Consider the following 23,542-nt stretch of genomic DNA (forward strand, 5'->3'; position numbering starts at 1 on the left):
TTCACACCCACGAGGATGGCTCTAATTAAAAAGACAGCTAATAAGTGCTGGCAATAATATGGAGAAATTAGAACTCTCACACATTGCTGATGTTGACAGAAAATAGTACAGCTGCTTTGGAAAATAATCTGGCAGTTCCTCAAATGATTAAACATAGAGTTGCCATATGACCTAGCAACTCCACTCCTAAGTATATATCCAAGAGGAATGAAAACACATGTCCACCCAGTAGCTCACAGCAGCATTATTCATAATAGCCAGAAAATGGAAACAACCCAAATGTCCATCAGCTCATGAATGGATAAATAAAATGTAGCATATCCATAATGGTATGGGTTGAATTGTGTTCCCCCAAAAGATATGTTAAAGTCCTAACCCCCATTACCTACAAATGTGACTTTATTTGGAAAAGGCCTTTGCATACCTAATTAAGTTAAAATGAGGTCCTGCTGGAATAGAGTGGGCCCTTAATTCAATATAACTTGTGTCCTACATGAAGGGGAGAAGAGACACAGAGATAGACTTGCACAGAAAGAGTTACCATGTGAAGATAGACACTCTGGGATGAAGGCCATGTAAAGAAAACAGAGGCAGAAGTTGTAGTTACACAGTTGCAAGCCAAGGAATGCCAAAGAATGCCAAGGATTGCTGGCAACCACCAGAAACTAGAAAGAGGCAAGAAAGGATTCTCCCCTAGAGCCCTCAAAGAGAGCACAGTCCTGCTGACACCTTGATTTTGGACTTTATAGCCTCCGGGGCTGTGAGAGAATACATTCGTTATTTTAAGCCACCCAGTTTGCCTCACTTCGATACCATATCCCTAGGAAACAAATACACCATAGGATACAATTTTATTCACCAATAAAAAGGAATGAGTACTGACACATGCTACAACATGGGTGAACCTTGAAAACATTATGCTAAGTGAAAGAAGCCAATCACAAAATACCACAAATTGTATGATTCCATTTATACAAAATATTTAGATCTATAAAGGCAGAAAGACTAGTGGCTCTCTAGGGCTAGGGTGTTGGGGAATGGGAAGGGGAGTGACTGCTAATAGGTATGGGATTCTTTGGGGGATGATAAAAATGTTCTAAAATTAGGTTGTAGTGACGGCTGCATAACTGTGAATATACTAAAAATCACTGAACTGTACACTTTAAGCAACAAATTACATGAATTACATCTCAATAAAGCAACTTTAAAAAAAACTACTTGAGGACTTCCCTGGTGGCACAGTGGTTAAGAATCCACCTGCCAATGCAGGGCACACGGGTTTCATCCCTGGTCCAGGAAGATCCCATGTGCCGCAGAGCAACTAAGCCCATGCGCCACAACTACTGAGCCTGCACTCTAGAGCCCGTGTGCCACAATTACTGAAGCCCACGTGCCCTAGAGCCTATGCTCCACAACAAGAGAAGCCACCGCAATGAGAAGCCCGTGCACCGCAACGAAGAGTAGCCCCTGCTTGCCACAACTAGAGAAAGCCCGCACACAGCAACAAAGACCCAATGCAGCCAAAACAAAACAACACAAAACAAAAAAAACAAAACAAAAAAACTATTTGACAAGCTGATTCTAAAATTAATCTGGAAAATTGTAAGACTACCCCGAAAACACTGATTAAATAATGAGTATGTGAGCTGATAAAGTATATGACGTACAATAAAATAACAATAAAAATAATCATGAGGACTATTTACAGTACTAGATATCAAAGTATGATATATATTTGATATAGAATGTTATGGTATTGGTCCAGCAAAATAGAAAACTAGGACATAGAACAGAAGAGAGTCCAGAAACAGACACTATGTGGGTGAGAAATTAGTACATGATAAATGTGGCATTTTAGATTAGTGGGTCAAGAATGGACTGATATTCAGAGTGATATTGTTTGGAAAGAATAATAAGGCACACACCATTTTCTCTCTCTCTCTCTCTCTCTCTCACACACACACACACACACACACACACACACACACAGGAATTAGAGAAAAACTCTACCATATAACAACTTACAGGAGAAAACATACCCATAAGAGAAAACTCTGCCTCAAGGTAGAACAGGGTTTTTCAACCTCAGCACTACTGACAATTTAGGCCAGAAAAATTCTTTGTTATAGGGGCTTTTCTGTGCATTGTAGGATGTTTAACATCATCCCTGGCTTCTAACCACTAGATGACAACCAAAAAATGTCTCGTGACATTGCCAAGTTGCTCCTAGAAAGCAAAATAGCTCCCATTTGAGAACCACTGGGATAAGGAATGAAAGCCACAAAATACAAAATACACATAGTAAAAGACTGATACATTTAAACACAAAATTTACAACTTTCGTTCTACAAAGATGCCATATGGTTAAAAGATAAGTAACAACTTTAAAATGTAGTATGTTGGGAATAAATATTTCAAATATATATGAATGATAAAAGATTAATATCCTGAATATATAAAACACTACCATATATAAAAGACAACCCAACAGAAATGAGACATTTCTCAAAAGAGGTAATACAAATAACCAACAATCATGAAAAGATGCTCAATCTCACCAATGACTAGGGAAATACAAATTAAAACACCAAATTAGAGTCATTTTCCACCCACCAGATTGGCAAAAGTAAAAAAGATTGATACCATCAAATGTTTAAAAGAGCTGGGGAAATAGGTATTATTATACACTGTTGGGCAGTTTGGCATTAAACGTCCACTAATTCCACCTGCAGGTTTCTATCCTTGACGAACGCTCACACAAGCACACAGACGCAGGTGGAAGGATGTTCTCTGCGACACCGTGCCTAATGGTGAAAAACTGTAAGCAACCTATGGTATCTCACATACAATGGGATCTTAACACACTCTGGAATTTACAGAGCAGGTAGAACGAATATGCTAGATGTCTACATATTGACAAAGAAAAAGTTCCAAGACCCATTTTTAAGCATAAACGTCTAGTTGTTGAAGAGGTACAATATGCCACATTTGTAAAAGTTTAACACAAAATCTTACATACTTATATGTACAAACACATATCAATAAATGTAAAGACAAAGAAATAGAAAAAACACCCCAAACTGTTAACAGTTTTTACTTGGGGTCAAGAGATTAAAGAAGAAAAGATGGAGATGTAAAGAGATAGGTCAAAGAGGATCTATTTTGTTTAAATTTTTGATATGATTGTATGCATGGACTACAACCAAAATAAATATAGAAGAATAAATACATTTTTTAAAACAAACGCAACTTGACCAAAATTTATAATTCCTTCCCCCTCTTAAACCTCTTTTCTCCCGTACCTCGTAACTTAGATATTAACAAAACCTTTCAGTGCTGTTCCTTCTACCCTTGCAATGCAACTAAAAAAATACGGTATAGTGTTTTCAAGGAATGGGTATCTAAGGGAGCTTGCGTCCATTAATATATCAAAGGTTTATAAAGGTTTGGGTTTCCTTTATATTTTAACGAGCAGATATCAATTTTGTAATAAATAATCATTAACGTTCTGGTTCTGATCTATTCCAGGGATGCGAAAAGGGAGAGGTGGCTCCCAGCAAGGCCCGGAGCAGCGGGTGTGGTCTGGGAGGAAAGAGGTGGTAACAATGGGGGCGGGGGACGAATGGAGGGGACCAAACTCTAACTGTGGACGCGTGCAACACGCAGCGCCCAAGGAGTTGCCAGATGCTGCGAGCGGTGCTTCCGTTTTAGCTAATTGGGTCAAGAAACCACGAAGGCGAGGGGCGGGTGGTGGTGGGGTGGTGGTGGGATGAATTGGGAGACTGGGATTGACATATATACACTAATATGTATAAAATGGATAACAAGAACCTGATGTATAAAAAATAAATTAAATTAAATTAACAACAACAAAAAAAGAAGCCACGAAGGTTTGGTATGTACTCCTATAGAGAGCAAAAGGGGGTCCGAGAAGGCGGCCAGGGAAGGGCGTGGGAGGCCGCGGACCGAGGTGAGAGCCCTCGGAGCGTACCTGGGTGCTGAACCGCCCCCGCCACGGGCGAGCGGGGCGGGGAGAGAGGCAGGGCCAAGTCGCTTGGGGAAAACGAGGTCCCCGCAAGCAGTCGCCCCCGCACACGGTGACATCGCCAGCTTCCTGAGCCCTCTCCTCAATCCGCGCTGGAAACCCCCTCCGCCACTCGCACAAGTCTGGAGGACAGCCTCGCCGGCCCCTGATCCTCGCTTACCTGCGGCCCTGGACCCCACCGGAACACCTGCGGCGCCTCACGTTGAAGAACTGGAACCTCTGTGGCCACCTGCGCGCACCCACCCGGATCCACTAGGACCGAAACCACTTCCGGTCCTGTGACGGGCTAAAGGGACAACCCCAGTCGGGGTGTACAAATGGACGACGCCATCTTGTACGGAAGTAGTCGGGGGCAGCTGGTGCCTCCCGAGTTTCTCCACTGTTGAACAAAAGATTTGTTAAAATTGGAAAGCCTTAACATCTTTTCGGATAAGTGGTGTTTTTGTTTTTGTTTTCGGGTGATATTTTTGTTTGTTTTGGTTTTAAAGAAAGAAGCCTCTGGAATCCTTACAAATGCAATCTGGGACATTTAACTGTCCTTACTAATTAGCTCCAGTAGTGTTTCTCCACTGCATAGATTTTCTTAACTGTTAAATAATGAAGGTAAATAGAAGAGACACTTGTTTAAATAATGTATTCCTCATTAGCAGCGCATTTTATACTATAGCCATTATAATAATTTATGCCATCTTTTACAATAACCACAATACCTTCCATTTATATTTAAAAACTTTCATTCACCCAGTCTTTATCAGCAACTGTTATTTGTGAGGCAGCTAATGTGTGCTATGTGCTGTTGCTTTGTCATAGAATGTGTAAAATAGGAGAAATGAGACGTGCATAAACAATATAAGCGATAATAATACCTGCCATTTGATGACTGTGATCACAGTGTGCTAGGAACTTTGCAAAACGTTTTACATATTTTATCTCATTTAATATTCATAACCTCATGAGACAGTAGTATTATTATTACCTCATCACCAACCCATCTGAAGAATGTCCACAAGCTGATCACTCACACCCACAACCCCTTTCCCACACCCTGTCTTTAAAAACCTTTCCCTGAAAGCCATCGGGAAGTTCAGATCTTTTGAGCCCTAGCTGCCTGGACCCTTGCTTGGTGTCTTGCAATAAATGCTGCACTTTCCTACACCACAATCCAGTGTCAGCAGATTGGCTTTACTATGCGCAGGTGAGCGGACCCAAGTTTGGTTGGGTAACAAACGTAGTGATTACTCTTAGTGGAGTAGTGACTCTGGAAGAGAACATGGGGAGGTTCTTGAAATGCTAATAATGTTCTGTTTCTTAATCTGAGTGCTGGTTTACATGTGTGTTCAGGTTGCATATTTATGGTGGGTTTCTGAATGCATACAAACATCAATAAAAAGTGATGGTTTTTGGGGGGGTTTTCTTTGTTTTTTTTTTTTTTTTTTTAATGAAAATAAAGGAGTGAAAAGTTTATAAGCCCAAAGAAGAAAAAGAACAGTAGAGGAGATAATAGCAGTCAAACAAATATCAGTATAATTTTAGAGGATAGAAATTAGATTAGAATGGAAGGATATATCATTTGAGGGATCCCATAATAAACTGTCTACATCCATAAGCAATCACCCTACATTTAAGGGCCAGTCAACAAGCCCCATCTATGCATAAATAGTTTCCAGTCAACTTTTTAGTACTTCACTCTGTCTTAGTCCCTTTGGACTGTAATAACAAAATACCATTGACTGGGTGGCTTATAAACAACAGAAATTTATTTCTCACAGTCCATGATCTAGGTGCTGACAGATTTATTGTCTGGTGAGTGCCTACTTCTTGGTTTATAGACAGCTGTCTTTTCACTGTGTCCTCACTTAACCAAGGGTAGGGAGCTCTCTTGGGCTTTCTTTTTTTTCTTTTTTTGCCACACCACGCAGCATGTGGGATCTGAGTTCCCCAACCAGGGATTGAACCTGCATCCCCTGCATTGGAAGGATGCAGTCTTAATCACTGGACCACCAGGGAAGTCCTCTTGGGCCTCTTTTATAAGGCACTAATCCCACTCATGAGGGCTCCACCCTCATGACCTAATCACTTCTCAAAGGCCTCTGCCTCCTGATACCATTATGTTGGGAGTTAGTTTTCAACATATGAATTTTGAAGAGACACAAAACATTCAGCCTATAGCACTCTTAAATATGAAAAGACATCCAAGACTCACCAGTGATTGCAGGATTGTCTCCAACACCATTAATTAACATTTACTAAGGAACATGCATAGAACTCTGCACCCAGTATTTTGAGTACACACATACTTTAAAACCAAAGATTTAAGAAAATTAATTTTGATTTAGACCATTGAGCAACTTTCTACATACTGAAATAAAAATGCTATCATACGGATCTCATTTTCTGACCACATTACAATTAAGTTAGAAATCAATAATAAAATGATTGTTTTTAAAGCTCCATATATTTGGAGAATTTTTTTTAAAAAATCTTAGTAATTTAAAGCTCAGAAAAGAAATCCCAATGGAAACTTATAATATTAGATTTGAGAAGTAATAATAAATACTATATATATATGAAAATTTATAGGATACATGTAAATTGATAACCTTATATGCTTTTTACACTAGAAAATAAGAAAGACTAAAAATCAATTACATAAGTGATCAGCTAATACATTAGAAAAAACAAAAGAATAAATCCAAAATACTAGAAGGAAGAGAATAACAAAAATCAGAGAATAAATTAATAAAATAGAAAAAGATGCTATTCATATGGTCAACAAAACTAAGGTTAGATCTTTGAAAACACTAATGAAAAAAGTTCTGTGAGATTGATCCAGATAGAAGAGAAATAACAACAAATAAATAATACTAGGATCAGAAGGGGGAACATAACAAAATACAGCAGAGATATAAGAAATAAGAAAATATAATGAACGACTTTATGCCAAAAATTTATTAGACAAGAGAATGAAGAGACAAGCCACAGACTTGGAGGAAATATCTGCAAAACACATATCTAATAAAGGACTGTTATACAGAATACAGAGAGAACTTTTGAAACTCAACAACCCAATTAAAAAGTGAGCAAAAGATCTGAATAGACCTTTCAAAGAAGTTATATGATATCCAAAATAAGCATGTGAAAAGATATTCAACATTGTATGTTATTAGGGAATTGTAAATTAAAACAATAATGAGATACCAGTATTTCATTGATTCTCTAAATTCTGTTAGAATGGCTAAAATCCAAACACTACAATGCCAAGTGCTGACAAGGATATGGAGCAACAGGAACTCTCATTCATTGCTGGCTGGAATGCAAAATGGTACAGCCACTTCTGAAGATACTTTGTCACTTTCTTAACAAAGCTAAACATAGTTTTGCCATACAATCCAGCAATCATGCTCCTAGGTATTTACACAAATGAGTTGAAAACTTAATCCACACAAAAACTTGCACACAAATGTTTATAGCAGCTTTAGTCATAAATTGAAAGCAACCAAGACATTCTTCAATAGGTGAATAGATAACAAAACTGTATTACATTCATACAGTGGAATATTATTCAGTGATAAAAAGAAATTAGTTATCAACCCATAAGAAGATGTGGAGGAACCTTAAATGCATATTGCTAAGTGAAAGAAGCCAGTCTGAGAAGGGTACATACTGTGTGATTCCAACTACATTATATTCTGGAAAAGGCAAAACTATGATAACAGTAAAAAGATCAGTGGTTGCCAGAGGTTCCTGGGGAGGAAGAGAGGGGTATATAGGTGGAGCACAGAGGGTTTTTAGGCCAGTGAATCTATTCTGTATGATACTGTAATGGTGGATACATGACATTATGCATGTATTAAAACCCATAGAACTGTGCAACACAAGGAGAAAATCCTAAACTATAGACTTTAGTTAGTAATAATGTATCAGTATTGGTTCATCAATTGTAACAAACATACCACACCAGTGGACGATGTTAATAGAGAAACTGCGCGTGTGTGGCAAGGGGGTGGGGGGAGGGTTGGGGGGAAGGCATATGGGAACTCGTGCTTTATGTTAGAATTTTCTCTGAACCTAAATCTGCTCTAGAAATAAAGTCAATTAATTACAAAAAAAAAAAAGAGAGAGCGAGAGAGAGATCATGCTGTGAACTGCTTGATTTATCTAAAAATGGTTTATTCATTTATTTATTGATTCCAAGGACAACTTAATGCCAAGCATTAGGACATCATGTACAGAAAATTTAAGAGGAACTGTGGCAGAAGTGCTAGTGGCCTACCCAATATCCATTCTCCTCTCTACTTAGTAACAGAAGTCAGGGTATTAAATGCACTAAAAAATACATCTTTCTGTCTCCATTGTGAATAATTATGGTGGCCACGTGACTATGTTCTGGCCAATGAGGTATAAACAAGTTTTTGCATTGGACTTTGGGTAAAGTTACTAAAAAGGGGGGATTTTTTGGTGGTTTTTTTTTTTTTTTTTTGCCTTTTTGTCATTACCCTTCTACTTCTTTCTTGCTGAGACTAGGACCTGATGGCTGGCACTCCACAGCCCTCTGCCACTGCAGTGGCACCTTGAAGATGGAAGCCAGGTACCTAGAAATGTGAAGTGGAAAGGTGGAAGAAGCCTGTACCCCTGATTCCCTCTGTAGTCTGTACTAACCCTGAACTACCTACCTCTGAACTTCTTTTACATGAGAAAATAAATTAATTTTTTTATGCCATGCAGTCAAGTCTTTGTTACTAGCTATAGAACCCAATCCCTAAGTGATACAGGAAATGAAAGATACTAATAATGAATGCATGCCACACAGGTCAACTTAAACCTGCTGAATACAGTGCCCAGTAGATGTACAATAAAGGTGGATACCCTTTACTGGATTTGTTTAGTGTCTTGAAGATAAAGGTCAAAACTTAGAGGAACCACTAAATAGGCTCTTTCTGAACATCCTATTTCCTTCCATTGAAATTCTATTGCTCCTTTCTGCCTGCTGATCACATCTATAAACTTTTGTAATATTATTAGGTACTATACAGATTATAAAAATATGTAGCTATGCACTCAAGAAGCTTACAAGCTAGTTGGAAACACAAAAAGAGTATTTGTCAGCAAGTGAGAAAAGGTATCCTTTTTCGGTGGTTTAGAGAATCAGAACTTTTTTTTCTCTTAAGGAGCTGGAATGAGACTACCTCTTGGGAAAGATGCCTGAATTCATTTAGAAGAAATTCATGAAGCCTCTTTAGAGTGAGGGTGAGACACATACATCCCCCAGTGAGACAAGTTCATCTAACAATAGGGGTTGAGAGGCTGAAAGGCTGAATCTTCCTGGGAGAAAGATACCTCAGAGGAGACACTTTGGGAGAGAAAGTGTTTAAAGTGTTCGGGGATGTGAGTTTAAGTTCTTTATGCGGGGTCGGGGGGTGCGTGTTATGCAACTTCATCTTCTCTCCCTCCTAGGTAGGTTTCCATTAAGTCTATATTATTCTCTAATGCTTTTGTTCCAGTAGATTCTTTGGAGGAATTTGAATAGGTGTTGAATTTTGCATCCAGGTTTGCAAGACGAAAAGACAAAGGTTATTTTGGGCTTTCTGGAGCTGGGGGAAAAGTGTAGACTTTGGCCTCTAGGTCACAGAGAAAAGAGCACAGAAAGAGAACACCAGTTAAAGGTGATGGACTGAGCCACATATAAGTCCACTTCCTCCTGAAATCCCTCTTAAAAAATGGGAAAACACAAAGCTTCAAGGTAAAACGATATAGAAAAAGATGAAGTCCACCCAAATGAGAAAAAACAGAAGCTATTTACTCAGAACTTGCTGTGGCAGGGAGTCAGCCGCCATCACTTGTGTTTGGCAAAGACTCAAAGGCAGGCAGAGAAGTGGGAAATCTTTATAGTGAAAACAAGGGAAGGCTTTAGATATTCTCTGAATGGAGTTCATTGTCACGAGGAAGCTGGGGATAGGCTAAATGGAAGCCAGGCTTCTTCTGTGATAGTTTTGGCTTTCTCTGTTTGGTCCTGTGTTGGAAGCGGGGGCAAGATACAAGGAAGCTGACTCACTGACACTTCTGGGCTGACTGCCCCAGAGGCTGGTTGCCGCGGAGGTTAGGGGTCAGTGTTCTGTTGCCATACGTGGTATGGCTATTTGTCCATTTGTATAGTCAGTCTCTCACAGAACAGGACATAAAATCACTAACATTTTGGAAGCTGGAAAGCAGAGGGATGGTGGGAACTGACTTAGCCGACTCATCTTCTGTCAAAGGACAGGCTAAGAGCAAGCCTGCTTTGTCCCAGAGAACCACCAAAAGACTCTAGAATTGGCAGCACCAGGTACCTCAAGAAGCAGGTAAAAGGTGGGACTAAAAGCACAATAATTGGTTAAAAGTCTACTTTGGAAGCAGACCACCAGCTCCTCCCTAGCTCCCAAGTCACTCCCCTACGGGCCCCTGCAGAAGGTTTAGGATTGATTCCCTGGAGAGGGTAGAGGTTACCTTATCTAGTTAAGGATAGGGGTGCCATGCTAAAAATATGAGAATTCAGTGAAAATCACTTCTTTCGACACTCCTGCATTACTCTCCCACATCAGCAACCAGTGTTAGAACCAAGTGTTGAAGAAAAATTTTCAGATAATTTTGATATGAGCATATATCAAAATTTCATTAAAAATTTCATTAAAAAATTTTAAATTCATTAAGAATTTTTCAAAATTTCTTGCAATAAGGAAGAAGCTCTGTGGTAGGATATAGGAGAAAGTGTGAAATATTTTAAATGGACCAAAAGATTACTGGGAAATTGGAAACTATGCATTGTTTTAAATATACTCTTGCCACTTATCAGATTCTATGGGATTTATACCTTTTACTGACTTTGAACTGTTGTACAAAACTGAAGAGATATAAGCTAATTTGTAAAAAAAAAAAAACTAATAGTAATGCAAATAATTATTGTCTTTAGATTTGCAAATAAATTTGTTAGGTGAAGCTTCTATTGACGTCCCTGCCCCCCACACCCTCCAATAAGCGAGCTTTGCATCTATTAAGAAAATTGGTTTCAACATTTCCCATGGGCTTAGATACTTGTCTGGTCTTTGGATTTTCCTTTGAACTGATTGTAACATCTTTTCCAATTCCCTCATTAATTAATGAGTTAAATTAAATCTTTGACACATTCATTTCATATCTGCACCTATCATGATTTTTTAAAAACTATTATCCTTTAAGAAGTCAAATTCAAAGATTTACTTTTGGTAGGGATATCTGAGAGGAAGAGACTGGTTAGAAAATCATTTTAGACTAGATACAAAAAAGAAAAGTATATTTGGTAAAAGTCACTATACTCTTAACTATTACCCTTAACTGAAGGGTGAGTGGGTGCATAACTGGTTTCTCAGAAGTTATAATCCCATTAGTTGTGAGCATTTAATCAGAAATTCTAGGGGCTTCCCTGGTGGCGCAGTGGTTAAGAATCCGCCTGCCAATGCAGGGGACGCCGGTTCGAGCCCTGGTCTGGGAAGATCCCACATGCCGTGGAGCAACTAAGCCCGTGTGCCACAACTACTGAGCCTGTGCTCTAGAGCCCACGAGCCACAACTACTGAGCCCGTGAGCCACAACTACTGAAGCCTGCGTGCCTAGAGCCCGTGCTCTGCAACGAGAGAAGCCACCACAATGAGAAGCTTGCGCACCGCAACGAAGAGTAGCCCCCGCTCACCACAGCTAGAGAAAGCCCGCGCACAGCAACAAAGACCCAACGTAGCCAAAAATAAATAAATAAATAAATAAAATTTATTAAAAAAAAAAAAAAGAAATTCTAATTTCTTCCTGGAAAGAGGCTGTAAATTACATTATGCAAAAATTGCATCTTGGTCCTAGTTTGGACTTTTTTCTTTTACAGATGTTGATTCCCAAATCTCCAGTCCAAAGCTGTGTCTCTAAATACTTATTTTACCAATGCTACTCAAAATACTGGGGTGAAATGAGCAAATGACCTTGCTATGGAATGTAAATCAGCATTCTGCTTCCTTCACTGAAAAATCTTCCAACAAAAATGTGAAGGGAACTTAACATGGTGCTTGCTGACATAGGTAGTTTACACTTTGGCACAAGCTTTTATCTTGTTGAGGACTGATAAAAACAGACTGCACAAAATGGTAGTATGTACCAGAAATGGAATATTATTCAGCCTTAAAAAGGAATTAAATTATAATACATGCTACAACATGGATGAACCTTGAATACATCATGCTAAGTGAATAAGCCTAACACAAAAGGACAAATAATGTATGATTTCACTTATATGAAATAGATAGAACAGTCAAATTCATGGTGGTGGCCAGGGGCTGGGGGAAGGAGGAATGGGGAGTCATTGTTTAATGTTACAGAGTTTCAGTTTAGGATGATGAAAAAGTTCTGGAGCTAGATAGTGATGACAGTCGCAAAGCAATATGAGTGTAATATAACTAATGCCACAGAACTGTACACTTAAAAATGGTTAAAATGGTAAATTTTATATATTTATTTACCTGCCACAATTTAAAACATGATTAAAATGATAAATTTTATCTTGCGTATTTTGCCACAATTTTTGAAAATTGCATACTAGCTAATCCAGAGACTACACTTTGAATTATACTATATTAGACTCCAGGTTTCTCAAACTAAATGTATCAATCCCAACAGATTTTTTCACTCACTACAAGCTACCTCCTCTCTACTCCCCACTCCACATATATTCTACCTCTTTCTCCACTATTCATTTGGTTACTAATACTAGAAACCTGTGAAATGTTCTAGGCTCCTTCCTCTCCCTCATCTTTTTGTGTGAAATCCAATAATGGTTGTCTAACTATGCTGATTGTAAAGAAATTGTTCCTCAGCTTCAAACCCTCCCACCTCTGCTCTCTCTTTTGGTGCTGGGCTAGGTCTCTGCAATTCACATATTTCCTTTGCCAGCCTGGCTCTCCGTGAGGTTCTGCCAATAGTGGGAGATCAGAGACAGAAATAAGGGAGAAAGGACTTGCTCCTTCCTGTTCACTTCCTGTTTCTATCCGTGTTACCCAGGCAACAGTTTTTCGTGCCAGCAGCAGCGGTTGGTTCCAGCTTTGGACTTCTTTCCATATTCCCAGAAGGAGGCTTATCACATTCCTCAGAGATACCAGTACCAGCCAGCCAGCCACCCTCCTGAACGGTCTGAGTCCTGACAGACCTCGGGACTCAGGTCCTTCCTCTGAGCCACTGAGGTACCAGTATAAGGTCAGTACAAGGCAGCATGTTCTCCTCAGGGTCTGGATTCCACCTCTCTAAGACCCTTCCTTCAAGTGCTTGGTCCCAATAACCCCAACCTTGACCTTTTATTTCTCCATCTACTGCTTGCAGTTACTACTTTCTCTGTTTCACTTTCCCTTTTCAATTCTCCAACACCTGTGATAGCTCTAATAACTCTTTGTGTTAATTTCCTCAGATAACTGCTGCAGTTTCTGTTTCTTTATTGAATCCTGACTAATACAGAAAATAGTCTAAGAGTGGTTCTAAGAAACAGACTTTCAGATATAGGATTTCTGGTTGATTTGGTCATATCCTTAAATTCAAACTCAATGTTGAGCAACTCATCAACGGGAAATGAGATGTAGTGACATCATAAATAATCAATTTATCACGTTTAGTCATTTGTGTTGAAGTGCCCACTAACGCAAATGCTTTGGAGCCATATTTGACTGATGGTAATGGTGACTATAACAACTGTAGGTTGGGAGTGACTTTATTTGCACGCACTGAAGAACTTACATAAAGAAATGAAAAGTTCAAGTCATTAAACATTCAGTTCAAGGCACGACAAAAGCTTCTATGGCAGCCCTAAAAGAACCCCTTAGTTTTTGTACCTGAAGCCTAAGTCAAACATAAAATTTAATTGTGCAGGTTTCAGAATTTCAACAGAAGTTGATTTCATAGCCTTGCCAAAACTCTAGTGAAAGATGGAGCATTGTTTGGGAAGGGTATGACACTGAAACTTGTAATGGGGACATTAGGAACACAAACCAAGTTAAGATTCTAGAATGCCCAAATCTCTCCAGTAGAAACAGCCCTTCATCCCTTGCTTAAAAGTCCTGTAATTATATCATCTGCAGGATGTCTATTTTCCCCAAGTTTCACTCCAACCACTCATTGTTAGCTGTAGATCAGGGTTTCTCAAAGGCTGTGGATAATTCTTTGTTGTGAGGAGATGTCCTGTGCATTGTAAGATATTTAGTAGCATTCTTGACCTCTATCCACTAGATCCAGTAGCAGCTTCCCCAGCCTGAGTTGTGACAACCAAAAATATTTCCAGACATTTCCAAATATACCCTTGGAGGAAAAATCATCCCCAGTTGAGGACCACTGCTCTAGATACATAACCAGGGTCAGATTGGAACATTTTCCATGGTCTGACTGGGAAGAAATGACTTGTACTTAATATTGCAATACTTTGCTGATTTGTATTTGCAGAAACTTGGAGAATATGTGGAAGAATGGATTCTTCCTTTCCAAGAAGGAAATAAACAAAGAAGACAGAATGTAATATTAGATTTGGTTGAATTGTTGATGTGGGCACTCATCACAGTTCTAGATTTCATGTGTTATCTGTGCAGCTGGAAATGACTCTTAACAGTTGGTTGACTGAAACTGCATTTTAGTAGTGGCCTATATTCAATAAAGTTGAGATGCAAAACCTTCCTGGCATACTTAGAAGGAATCCAAAGGCTTAAGGAGATAGAAATGTTGGAGTGGACCTATCATGTATGAACTGCCACCCCCTCACTGTCTCATCTGAGAAATCCCGGAGGACACTCCCTTCTCTAAAGCACTGAGAAATACATTAGTGAATGGGCACCAGTATCCTTGTAAACTATTTGGTGACTGTTTTCTGTAGACAGGTTTCACGAAGGGAGAAGTTATAGTTGAGATGGGTTCCCTGATTGCAGTGGAGATGTTGGGATCCTGAAGTAGCAGAGGTCAAAGACAGTGTGAGTGAAGAGACAATGTGTGGACTTCCTTCCAAAGAGTACAGCAAGGAACGAGGAGGAAAAAAGAGTCACCTTACAGTGTTGAAACTTGACAAACGCTACCTCAGCCAGGTTATCAAGGCAGTAAGTCATGCTGACAGTACATACTTGCCTAAATAAACTAGGGCTGCCATAACAAGACAGCTTAGACTGGATGGTTTAAAGAACAGAAATCTATTTTCTCACAATTCTGAAGGCTGTGCCAGCCAATTCTGTTTCTGCTGAGACCTCTTTTCCTGACTTGTATATGGCCACCTTCTCACTGTGTCCTCACATGATGGAGAGAGAGAGCTCTCTGGTAACTCTTCTTATAAGGGCACTAATCCTACTGGATCAGGGCCCCTCCATTATTACTTCTTTTAACCTTAATTACCTCCTATAGGCCGTATCTCCAAAAACAGTCAAATTGGGGCTTAGGGCTTCAACATATGAATTTGGGGAGAGGGGACAGGGGATGACACAATTCAGTCCATATAATACCCTTGATATAATTTGATGAAAATGCACTTTACCTCTGTGGCCTTTCTCCCAAAAACATACAACCCCAGTCTAATCATGAGATAAACATCAAACAAATCCCAGTTGAGTGACGTTCTACAGAATACTTGACCAGTATTATCTTCAAAACTGCCAAGGTCATCAAAAACAATGAAAAGTCTGAGAAACTGTCACAACCAAGAAGAATGTAAGAAGACATGTCAACTGAATGTAAAGTGGATCCCCTGATGAGATCCTGGAACACAAAGGTAATCTGATGTATGGATTTTAATAATAATGTAATGATATTGGTTCATTAATTATGACAAATGTACTGTACTAAGATAAGATGTTAATAATAGGGGAAATTGGGTATGGGGTGTATAGGAACTCTTTAATCTACCTTCACAAGTTTTCTGTAATCTGAAATGTTACTGGAGTTCCACTTATGGTATGTCCTAGTAAGCTCCTGTACTGGACTAGACATGGACTCTAGACAAAATACACCACAAGCCAACTCTCTGAAGGCACTGGGAGTGAAAAAAAAAGCAGACAGATTCTGACAGGAGGTCAACACCTACAAGATAGCAATAGCATGGGATGAATTTTCTATCTTTTATAGTAGTCTTTAACCTGAAGGCAGGCTTCATCCAGAGTTACTTAGAGTGCTAAAACACTGATAGAAAATTCACAGTCTTTCTGAAAAACCAGAGGAGAGAGTTGGAGGGACCCACAACTGCTGGACAGTGAGAGGAGAATCCAAAAAAGGAGTGAACTAGACAGAGGGAGCCACATAATTTGTGTTTAAACACTGTTCAACTTCTGGTAAACCGCTGAATTGCATATTTTCAGGGCAGACTGCAAGCAGCCCAACCAAAGATAAAACAACTGAACTGAAATTTGTGCTGCAGCCAGAAAACAGTTTGCAGTTTGAATCATCCCTAATGGCATGCTAAAACAAACAACCACCACCACAACAAAACTGACACTCTTTAAAAAAAAATAATTATCAGACATCTAATAGAGACTAGATAGAATTCAAAATTACTTGACATATGAGGAAATAAGATGATGTATTACATCTTCTTCTCAAGAGAAAAGACAATCAACAGAGAGGGATACCAATATGATACAATTGCTGCAATTAGCAAAGATTTTAAGCCAGATATTATAGCCATTTTAAATGATATAAAGGAAAAATGTCCATAATGTATAGAAGGATAGGACATCTCAGCAGACAAATTGAAATGATAGAAAAGAACCAAATGGAAATTTCAGAACTAAAAAAAAAAAATTCTGAAATAAAAAATTCACTGTAATGCTGTGGAGCAACTAAGCCCGTGCGCCACAGCTACTGAGCCTGCGCTCTAGAACCCGCGAGCCACAACTACTGAGCCCATGTGCCACAACTACTGAAGCCCGCGCACCTAGAGCCCATGCTCTGGAACAAGAGAAGCCACTGTAATGAGAAGCCCGCGCACCACAACGAAAAGTAGACCCCGCTCACTGCAACTAGAGAAAGCCCACGCACAGCAACAAAGACCCAACACAGCCAAAAATAAATAAATAAATTTATTTAAAAAAAAATTCACTGGATAAAAGTAACAACAGAGTAGAGCTGACCAAAGAGTCAGTTTAACTTGAAGACAGGTTAATAGGAATGATCCAATATGAAAAACAGAAATGAAAAATCATTGGAAAGAAAATGAACAGAGCTTCAGAGGTCACAGAAAACATTAAAAAAAGATCTAATGTATATTAAACTGGAGTCTCAGAAGGAGAGGAGAGAGAGAAAAAGAGACAGAAAACAATATTTGAAGATACAATGATCAAAAATTTCCCAAATTTGTGGATGGACATACATCTACAAGCCCAAAGATTTCAGTAAATCCCAAGCTGTGTAAATTCAAAGAAAACCATACCTAGGCATAGTATATTCAAACTGCTGAAAACCAGAAAAAGAGCATGTCCTGAAAACAGCAAGATAAAAATGACTCATTACATACAAGAGAATAATGAATCAAAAAACTACTAATTTTCACCAGAAACAATGAAGGACAGAAGACAGTGGACTGACATTTTTTAAGTGCTAAAAGAAGACACTGACAACCCATAATTCTATACCTAGGGAGAACATCCTTAAGAATGAAGGCAAAATAAAAACTCTAAGATTAAAAAAAAAAGTTTTAAGAATCTATCACCAGCAAGACTGTACTACAAGAAATACTAAAGGAAATTCTTTGGGCTAAAAAGAAATGATACCTGGCGTAAAATCAGCTCTTTAGGAGGAATGAGGGGCATCAGAAATGGTATATATCTGGGTAAATAAACAAGAGATTTTTTTCCCACTCATAATTAAAAAACAAAAACAAAAACAAAATCGTATGACTGTTTAAAGCAAAAATTGTCTTGGGTTTATAACATTTGTAGCTGTAATACATAAGATAACTATAGCATAAAGGATGGGGAATAGAAAATTGATCTGTAGACTTGCAAGTCTTCTACATTCTATGTAAAGTGGTAAAATATTAACTAAGTAGACTGGGAAAAGTTAAGGATGTAGGGTTTCCCTGGTGGCACAGTGGTTAAGAATCTGCCTGCCAATGCAGGGGACACGGGTTCGAGCCCTGGTCCAGGAAGATCCCACATGCCGTGAAGCAATGAAGCCCGTGCGCCACAACTACTGAGCCTGCGTTCTAGAGTCTGTGAGCCTCAACTACTGAGCCAGCATGCCACAACTACTGAAGCCCGCATGCCTAGAGCCCGTGCTCCGCAACAAGAGAAGCCACTGCGATGAGAAGCCCGCGCACCACAGCGAAGAGTAGCCCCTGTTCGCTGCAACTAGGGAAAGCCCACATGCAGCAATGAAGACAAAACGCAGTCAAAACTAAAAATAAATAAAAATTAATTAATTAATTAATTTTTTTTAAAAGTTAAGGATGTAAAGAGAAATACCTAGAACAGGGACTTCCCTGGTGGTGCAGTGTTAAGACTGGTGGAGTTAAGACTCCACACTCCCAATGCAGGGGGCCTGGGTTTGATACCTGCTCAGGTAACCAGATCCCACATGCCTGCTGCGACTAAGAGTTTGCATACCACAACTAAGGAGCCTGTCTCCCACAACTAAGACACGGCACAACAAAATAAATATTTAAAAAATAAATAAATAAAAATTAAAAATTTCTTAAAAAAAAGAAATACCTAGAACAACTTTTTAAAAATATGCTTATTTAAAAAATTTATTTTTATTTTTATTTTTTTAAATTTATTTATTTATTTTTGGCTGCATTGGGTCTTCATTGCTGTGCGCGGGCTTTCTTTAGTTGTGGCGAGCGGGGGCTGCTCTTCGTTGCAATGCGCGAGCTTCTCATTGCGGGGGCTTCTCTTGTTGCGGAGCTCGGGCTCTAGGCGCACAGGCTTCAGTAGTTGTGGCTCGCTGACTCTAGAGCACAGGCTCAGTAGTTGTGGCGCAGGGGCTTAGTTGCTCCGTGGCATGTGGGATCTTCCTGGACCAGGGCTCAAACCCATGTCCCCTGCATTGGCAGGTGGATTCTTAACCACTGCGCCACCAGGGAAGCCCCTAAATATGTTTATTTTATTCATTTATTTATTTGGCTGTGCCAGGTCTTCGTTGTGGCATGTGGGATCTAGTTCCCTGACCAGGGATCGAACCTGGGCCCCCTGCATTGGGAGCACGGAGTCTTACCCACTGGACCACCAGAGAAGTCCCTAGAACAACTATTAAAAATGTAATGTAAAGAGGTATAGCTAAAAAGTCAATAGATAAATTAAAATTAAATTTAAAAATATTTAAATAGTTAAGAAGAAGACAAAAAGGAAAAAAAGAAGCACAAAAAATCAGAGGAGACAAATAGAAAACAAATGATAAAATAGAAGGCCAAAATCCAAACATGTTAATAATTACATTAAATGTTGATGTGTTAAACACTTCAACTGACAGGCAGAATTGCTTCATAAAAAGGCAAACTACGGGGCTTCCCTGGTGGTGCAGTGGTTGAGGGTCTGCCTGCCAGTGCAGGGGACACGGGTTCGAGCCCTGGTCTGGGAAGATCCCACATGCCGCGGAGCAACTGGGCCCGTGGGCCACAATTACTGAGCCTGTGCGTCTGGAGCCTGTGCTCCGCAACAAGAGAGGCCGCGATAGTGAGAGGCCCGCGCACTGCGATGAGGAGTGGCCCCCGCTTGCCGCAACTGGAGAAAGCCCTCGCGCAGAAACGAGACCCAACGCAGCCATAAATAAATAAATAAATAAATAAATAAATAAAACTAAAAAAAAAAAGGCAAACTACACTATTTACTACCTATAAAATATACACTTAAAAATATAAAGACAGATAGTTTGAAAGTAAATAGATAGAAAAAGACATGCAAACAGTAAGTGTAAGAAAGTGGAGTGGCTGTATTAATATCAGATAAAACAGATTTTAAGATAAAAAGTACTACAGGAGATAAAAGGGGGCATTTTGTAATAACAAAAGGGTCAATATATTGGAAGTCATAACAATTATAAATGTGTATATGCCTAATAACAGAGCTTCCAAATATATGAAACAAAAATTAACAGAATTAAAAGGGAGGGGACTTCCCTGGTGGCGCAGTGGTTAAGAATCCACCTGCCAACGCGGGGGATATGGGTTTGATCCCTGGTCTGGGAAGATCCCACATGCCGCAGAGCAACTAACCCATGCACCACAACTACTGAGCCTGCACTCTAGAGCCCGCGAGCCACAACTACTGAGCCCTTGTGCCACAACTACTGAAGCCCTCGCGCGTAGAGCCTGTGCTCCGCAACAAGAGAAGCCACTACAGTGAGAAACCTGCGCACCACAACAAAGAGTAGCTCCCGCTCACCACAACTAGAGAAAGCCCGTGCACAGCAACAAAGACCCAATGCAGCCAAAAATAAATAAATAAAATAAATTTTAAAAGGGAAATGGACAATTCCATAGTCTTAATTGAAGATTTTAACATATCTCTCTAGGCAACTGATAGTCCAACCAGGTAGAAAATCTTCAAAGACATATACAAACTGAACAACACTATCACCTATTTTGTCCTAATTGATATTTATAGAATGCTACACCCAACAACTGCAAAATATGCACTCTTTTCAAGTGCAAATGATATGTTTACCAGGAGAGACCGCATGTTAAGCCATAAAACAAATTTTAAACATTGAAATTTTAAAGAGTATTTCTCTAACAATGGAATTAAATTACAAATAAATAATAACATTCTAAGAAAACTCAAAATATTTGGAAATCAATCTACACACTTCTAAATAATCCACAAGTCAAAAAAATCAAGATAAATTAGAAGATAATGAAAATAAAACATTTGATACTTGTGGGATACAGATAAAGGAGTTTTTAGAGGGAAATTTATGGTTTTAAATATTTTACATTCAAAAAGAAGAGAGACTTCCCTGGTGGTCCAGTGGGTAAGACTCTATGCTCCGAATGCAGGGGGACTGGTTCGATCCCTGGTCAGGGAACTAGATCCTGCGTGCATGCCACAACTAAGAAGCCTATGTGTTGCAACTAAGACCTGGCGCAGCCAAAATAAATAAATATTTAAAAAACAGACACACACACACAAAAGGAAGAAAGAGCAAAAATCAACAATCTAAGTTTCCACCAGGAGGAATCAGAAAAACAGGAGCAAATTAAGCCCAAGGAAAATAGAAGGAAATAATCAAGAGTAGAAATCAACAAAATAGAAAATGGGCATATAATCCATGAAAACAAAGGCTATTTTTAAAAATTGATCAATAGGAACCACAAGCCTCTAGTCAGATTGATCAAGAAAAAAAGAGAAAAAAGAAAAGAAAAAAGGGAGAGGACAAAAATTATCTCAGGAGTTGAAAGTTTGCTTAACATTTGAAAATCAACCATGTAATTTACCCGAATCATGCCTGATTTACAGATAATTCTGCGCCAAACAGAAGACACAGCTGTAGCATTACAGCCCCCAATAGGAGTATCCTTAAAAGACAGTGGTGAAGTAAATCCTCCCGGTGGGCAGATCTTCAAGAAATACACTTGGTTGTCCACTTTATCTGAACTGAAGAATGGCCAGAACACACCTACCCTGACTAATGGGCAGTTGCTTACAGCTTCACAATATGCTTAGGGAACTGGAAAGAACAGCGGCACTGGAAGATAAGTAGAAAGAAGGTATGGGGAAGAGGTATGTGAATGGACCTCTCAGATGAGCAGAATGTAATACGTGTCTCATAAAAATGCTCACAAAAGGGCATCCACTGCAGAGGAGGCTCTCAGTCAGGTGGACAAGATGACACTTAGTATGAATATCACTTCACTTCTTTCTCCAGACACAACAGTGTTTGCTCAATGAGCTCAAGTACAATGTGGCCAAGTCGTGTGGACTCAGCAACATCAACTTCCCCTCAATAAGTCTGACCTAAGTAAGCTCCTCAGCAAGTCTAACACACCTATGATAAAGACTTAGACTGGACCCTCAATACAACACTCCTAGGGGAAGCAGTCAGCCAACTGGTAGCAAGTTGATTACACTGGACCCCCTATGTAACAGCAACTGTCCTTCCCAGAATAGACATATATTATGGGTATGGATTTGTCTTCCCTGCTCATATGGTGCTTCTGCCGGCATCACTATCCAAGACTTGAACAGAATGCCTCATTTACTGTAATGGTGTTTCATACAGGGTTGCTTCTAATGGGAAGCATATTTCACTGTAAAAGAAGTGTGACAATGGGCTCATGTCTATGAAATTCATTTATCTTTCCATATACCTTATTATCCAAAAGCATGTGGCCTGATGGAATGCTGGAATAGCCTACTAATGGCTTGATTTCAGCACCCTCGCCAGTGGGGAGATAGCATCTTGAAAGACTGGGATCATCTTATAAAATTCAATATATTCTTTAATATATAGTGCTATTTCTTCTACAGCCAGAATGCATGTATCCACAAATCAAGGGTTGGAAGTAGAAATGGCTTTTCTCTTTCTTACACCTAATAATCCCCTTCCAGAATTTTTACTTCCCATGTCTGCAACTTTGAGTTCTGTTGGTTTGGAGGTCTTAGTACCCAACAGAGTAATGCTTCTACCATGAAACACAATAATAGTTCTTTTGAATGGGAAGTTAGATGCACCCCTAGCCATTTTGGGCTCCTCATGCCACAGAACCAACAGCCAAGAAAGGATTACTCAAGGGAATTCCCTGGCGGTCCAGCAGTTAGGACTCAGCGCTTTCACTGCTGGGTCCCAGGTTCAATCCTCAGTCAGGGAACTAAGATTCCGAAAGGGGCACAGCCAAAAAAATAAAAGGATTGCTCAACTGGGTGAGGTGACTGATCCTAATTACAAGGGGGAATTGGGTATCTGTTACACAGGTACCCAAGAGTTTCTCTGGAACCCAAGAGATTCTCTGGGAAGCCTTTCAGCACTTCCACATCTAATAGAAAAGATTAATGGAAAATTAGAGCAACCAGAAAAAAGCAGGACCCTGAAGCGCATTTAGATTCTTCAGGAATGAGAGTTTGGTTCATCCCAGCAGGTAAAGAACTCAGGCCAGAAAAAGAGGTTCTAGGTGAGGGAAAGGAAATAATGAATGTATAGTGGAAGACAACATTTATAAATGTCAATTATGGCCTTGTGACCACTTACAGAAATGAGCACAGTAATAGCTATGCATATTTTCTTCCAGCTTTTTATGTGTGTACATAAAAAGAATCTCTCTCCTGATTTTCCCTTATTATTTTACACAAGGACTGTTGATGGTTGTTAACTTTACGATTTAGTCTTCTTTTTTTTTGGCCATGCCGCATTGCCCTCGGCAGTGAAAGCACAGAGTCCTAACCACTGGACTGCCAGGGAATTCCCTACAATTTAGTCTTTTGGTTTCAATATATGCGGATAGGACCTTGGACTGAATATGAGAAGTAAATAACATTGCCTATATATAGACACTGTAACTATAACT

The 23,542-nt window shown here is 39.4% G+C and overlaps 1 protein-coding gene across 4 annotated transcripts in view; it reads right to left on the reverse strand.

The window, feature by feature from the left end:
* Positions 1 to 23,542, reverse strand: part of EXD2 (exonuclease 3'-5' domain containing 2) — a 97,389-nt gene that overhangs the window by 58,659 nt on the left and 15,188 nt on the right. For 2 of the 4 annotated variants that reach the window (XM_068543647.1, XM_068543649.1), the window contains exon 1: positions 4,206 to 4,305. The exons of the other annotated variants lie outside the window; for them this stretch is intronic. The gene's annotated coding sequence lies outside the window, so the exon portion shown is untranslated. Of the gene's footprint in view, positions 1 to 4,205; positions 4,306 to 23,542 lie in introns of those variants that run through there. 4 annotated transcript variants of the gene reach the window in all.

This window comes from Eschrichtius robustus, chromosome 1, assembly GCF_028021215.1.
Source record: "Eschrichtius robustus isolate mEscRob2 chromosome 1, mEscRob2.pri, whole genome shotgun sequence".
In the NCBI taxonomy this organism is placed as follows: domain Eukaryota; kingdom Metazoa; phylum Chordata; class Mammalia; order Artiodactyla; family Eschrichtiidae; genus Eschrichtius; species Eschrichtius robustus.